Source organism: Lacerta agilis, chromosome 14 (genome assembly GCF_009819535.1).
Source record: "Lacerta agilis isolate rLacAgi1 chromosome 14, rLacAgi1.pri, whole genome shotgun sequence".
Lineage (NCBI taxonomy): Eukaryota > Metazoa > Chordata > Lepidosauria > Squamata > Lacertidae > Lacerta > Lacerta agilis.
Window position 1 is genome coordinate 4,604,666 of NC_046325.1, and position 5,266 is coordinate 4,609,931.

Sequence of the window (5,266 nt, forward strand, 5' to 3'; positions counted from 1 at the left end):
TTGGGGGGGGGTGGAATCTTCTTTTAAATCCTGCAGCTTTGAGAGACTTGAGGTGGCAGGAACAACAGCTCCTCTTTTTTCTTATTCCCAGCAAAAGGCGACGGCCCTCGCTGGGCTCACTGCCCTTTGCATCTGTCCCTCCTCCTGCCCTCCTCCCCATCTCCCTTCCTCAAGTCAACTTCAGCCATTTCGTTCTCTGGAGAGAGGAGGCCGATGATTCAAGGCAACCTGGTTCGCCCGTCAAAGCAGCTTGGTTGCAGTTGTGCATGTAGGAGGTTGCGGCGGGCAAGAGGCCTTCCCTGCCTTAACGAAACCTTTCTGGGCCTCTTTCCCAGCACGCTGCATCCTGATGTTTTAAGTGCTTTGTTCTGAGTGTGCTGTTTTAGACACACCTGGCTTTGCAGTGTAAGTTGACTCTCTTTTTGCACAATTACCAGTAAATATTTTTGTATTATCACTGTTATTATTTTCTAAAATAAAGGAATATTGAGTTATTTTTAAGCAGTCAGTTTACGTCTCTCTCTCTCTTTCTGTTTCGCTTTTTGCTACCGTCAAAGGAAATAAAAGCTATTCTTAGACCAAAGATTCTGTTTCTGCTGGTGGTTGGTTCAGTTCTGAGGCCATTTGTGAAATTCAGCCTTTCTCACAGTCCCGGAATACACACAGCCGTCTTTTATGTTCCACCAGCAGGATACTTTACTTAACAGTTCCGTTGACTTTCTGACAAATGGGTGCAAGATTGTGTGTGAGAGAGACAAGTGTGTGCACACATATTCCCTGCTGTCATTTCAATGTGTGCCCTCCCTCCAAATAAAAACCACATCCACAGGCATGTACAATATGTTTTGCCAGGGTAAATAACACACTTTCCTCTAAACACCAGAGACTTCAGTTCCAGAAGACTTTATTGCTCTAATCGGCATTTCCTAGGGCAAAAAAAGAGGTTATCCCTGGACGGGTGTGTGTGTGCTGAATGCCTAGTGGTGAGAGGAGGCTTCCCTGAGATCTGCTCTTAGCTACAAGGCTGGCTGCACCGCAGTTCTTTCCCCAGGCATCTCCTCCACTTGTTTACAAGTGGGGCTCTGCAAATTTAAGGAAACCTTTTCTTGGATGCCAGAGCAGAAAAAAAACTTCCTTTTGCGTTCCTGCTTGTGCAGTTGCTGCTACGTGACTCTGGGGATGAGTTCACAGTTCCCAACAGTCTTTAAGCAGTCAGAGCCTTGGCAGTTCTCCATGGAAAGCGACATAATTCACATGGCCAACACTTTGACAGGTCGTCTTGGTGCAAATGCCACCTACCTGTTCTGAGTGCTTTTTGCAGGTCTGCTTTCAAACATAGCTGCCCCTAAATGCAGACCTCCCAAGCTCTCCCTTTGAAGCACCCCCTCCTCGTAGGATAGAAATAGAGGAGGTCTAAGAAGCTACCCCAGTGGTGGTGGTGGGGCCCCATCCCTACAGCCAGCAGTTTTGCCAGCCAAGCTGTAGAATGAGCCATGGAGGCTCCAGCAACATCCCAAAGGCTTTTGCAACACAGACTGCCTCCAGATTGCAGAATCTCTTACCTGTGCTTGATAACTGCTTCCCGCCTGTCATTGCCTCCGTTAACTACCCCTTTACCTGCTTTGACATCTCTGTTAACCCTCTCCTTGCTTGGTCAGTTGTTGCTTCGTTTGCGCAGGACACACAAGCAAGACAACTCAAATGTCCTCCAAGCCCGGGCTGACTAGAGCATTCTCGGACTCTGTCCTCCTCGAAGCCTTCCTCGGGTTGCTGTGCAAAGGAAAGAAGTATTCAACTGCCTGCATCCTCTTCTCAAAATGTCCTGGTCATCGCTGTGCATTGGAGACTCTGTCCCCTGCTGCATTGCACCGCTTCCTCCCTGTTGTGTGAGCCTTCACCTCTCTCTCTTCTTTTCCTCTTCCCCAAATTCACACCAGCACCCCATCCTTTGTACACCCCCCAGCACACTTAACTTCACACACTCCACTCTTACAACCACCCTTCATCCCTAGATGCTCTCATCTTCCTGACTTGCCACATCTGAACCTCCCAGGCTGTGGGCTGCAAAGCTCCCCCCCCCCCCGGCACCCATGGGCACATGGCTGTCATGGCCTCTCCCTCCCTCCCCACTCTCCACCTTCCCCCTCCATGAGAACCTAATCTGATTAGCTGTAAGAGACAGCGAACATGGATTATGGGTTTATAAAAAATAAATAAATCCAGCACCCTCCCCCACCTGATCGCGCTGCTCCCCCCACGCCAAGCACCAGCCTTGACAGATCACAAACGCCCAGGTATTACAGCTCCAGTGTGTTGCGCTTGGACCTGAGAGGGACCCAGCACCCAGTGGCCACCGGTGCCCCGTATTCCCTGTGCCCCACAGGGAAGTTCTGGGGCGGGGAGAGGAGCTCTGTGGTGCCGGGGCAAACCCCATTTCTTCAAGCCGGCCTCCCTGAAATGGATGGTGAACTCTGGGGTTGACTTTTGGCCTTTGCCTTTTGTTGGAGTTGCTTCATCGCAATCGGGTTCCTGGTTTTCGTTTCGCTCCCTCGGATTTAGCGGCTGGGATAGAATTATTATTTTTTTGCTTCTGTTTTTCGGAAGCACTGGAAGTAGCTTGCGGACCAAGTCTTGGTAAGAGTGTGGTGCCCGTAGACTGACGGGTGTGGTGTGGGCATGCGTCCCTGGACCGGGGCTGGAGAAGGAACTGAGAACCCCCTCCAAACCCTCTGTGGTCCCCCCAGTCCATGTCCTAGTGGGTTGAACCAATCAAGAAAGTGGTGGGGGGGATGACAGAAGGTCTGCTTTTAGGGTTCATGATTGGGGCAAGAGTTCAGTCAAGGGAGACCAGGAGATGGAGCATCTGCAAATTCTTCCTTTCCCTCATGACTGCTCCTTTGCCTGTTTCGTTGCAGTGTCCAGTGTTTGGGTGCTGTGAGAAAAATGGAGCATGTGAAAGAAAGAAGGGGGGTATTTTTATTTCCTTCGGAGGCGTGTGATGAGCAGGTGGGGGGAGAGTAGACCAAAAGGAACCAGAGGGGACAAGAATTGAAGGAGGGGACCTTGGGGGAAGAGAGTGAACATTGTGTTTCATGGATCCTGCAGGAATTTGGCTCAGTGATGGAAAATGTGATGACCAGCCCCCGGCGTTGTATATTTTGGAATATGATGGTGGTGGTGGTGGGGATAATCTCCCTAGTGGTCATTTTTGCCTTTTGGAATTGGGAGAAGTCAGTGTACATATTTCACTTCCTTCAGTAGATGCAGTTGGTGGGCTTAGACCAGCCAAAGTTAAGTCACACGTTCACCCCATTAAAATAGATGGGATTTAGAAGTTCTGCTGATTTATCGAGATGACTAAAAAGCATGACCTGCTGGATCCAAGCTAGTACAGTTCAATTGTTCTGCTTTGCTTCTCCCCCCCCCCCCCGGTCTCCCCGGCCGTGATCTTGTAACTGTCATGTTGGGGGAAGCGGAGAAGGGATTAAGCCAACCCTCACACCTGTCTGAGCTTCATGTAAGAAGCTCATCTGGGGGGTGGGGGTGGGAACTGTGCAGGAGAGCCTTATAACTTTTGAGTCCCAGGGTTAAACGCTATAGCTGCCATCTCTCCCTCCTCTCTTGCTGGGAACGTTCCAGAAGGAAGGAGGAGCTTGGGAGAAGAATTAGCATAGGTGGCAGAGAGGCAGGACCCTGGCAGTCCGCGGCTCGTTCTGCGTTGGGGGCATTCAGAACACACTTTTGCCGTGAAAATTGGCTGTGTCCCCATGGGCTGAGTTGGTCAATCTAGGCTGTATCCAACTAACTTTTAACTCTGAGTAGATCCATTGAAATCAATGAACCAAAGCGAGTCATGTCTGTTAATTTCATTGGGTCTGCTCTGAGTAGGGCCAACATTTGGATACAACGCCATGGGTCCGGGTTATACCATTTTAGGTGGCACGCAGGAGCTTGTATGGTTGAATGCCCCCCCTTCCAGGTTTTTACGCATAGAAATCCAGACTTTATGAAGGAGTTCCACTCTAACCATTCCCTGGACACATAGTTCTCTATGTACTGGAAAATTTTGGAATTGTGAGACCACATTTGGACTTGGAGGTGGTTCTGTTTCGGCACAGACCAGCCACCAATGAGGCCTTAACTTTCTATCTTTGTGGCTGGGCTCCTAAAAGTTAGGGGTACCAAGGAACAAGCCTCAACCGATGGCGCTTGTTTGTACCTCCTGCCATTTGCTTCGAAGAGAGAGACCTCGACAGCCGGCCATTTTGCCTTGAGTCAACGGGTGGAAACGGCAGGGTAGGTTTATGAGGGCGTGCTTTCTGACTTTGCAGCAATAAAAAGAAAAGGAAGATGCAGGCAAAGAGCATCCCAACACTTTACTCCAAAGGGGAATAGCTGTATTGAAAGAAACCTTAATTTGAAAGGTGCTTGTCCAGCTGTGGCCTCCCTTTAGTTCTTATAGTTCAGAAACAGGTTTTTAGAATAGGTGGAGGCAACAGGATAAAGGCTGTTGAGTTTTCTGCTGGAGATCTCAAGTCATTCCTTCTTATTTCCCCTGTCTCCCATTCCATTCCATTCCATGCTGTTGCAATCTTCTAGTCCTCTGTCCCTTAACATAATTCTTTTCCTGTGATTCTTCCCATTCCTGCAATCATTACGTTGCTGATAGCCATCAAAATAATCTAATTTCTCCTTTCATCAAAGCTGTTATTCTTCCCTTCTACATCCCTGTGCTCTGTCCCTCTCAGCCACATGACATCATCTCTCCTCCATCTTGAATCTCCCACTTCATCAACCCTCCATCCCTTTATTGCAGTGTTCCCCAACCTTGGGCCTCCAGCTGTTTTTGGCCTACAACTCCCATCATCCCTGACCACTGGCCTTGCTAGCTAGGGATGATGGGAGCTGTAGTCCAAAAACAGCTGGAGGCCCAAGGTATTGAGTCTTTCTGCATCCTTCGATTCTTTGTAGGGCTGGGGAAGAAGCATGCAACAATATGCAAACCAAAGCACAGGTATCCTTTGAAATTTGCACTTCTCTGAATATTGCGATGCCCTTTTCCAACCAAAAAGAGGTGTATATTAGGAGGGAAAGTTTGTAATCATGCACATGTTACTGAAAATAGCAAACAGAAATGCACCATGTTAAAGGAAATTGATTATAAGAATTTGCTATATTTGTGGGGCAGGAATTGCTTACAAAAAGATATGTATTAGGAGAGATGCTGATGAATTTTCATGGGGACTTAAAAAAAAATCCTGCAAAC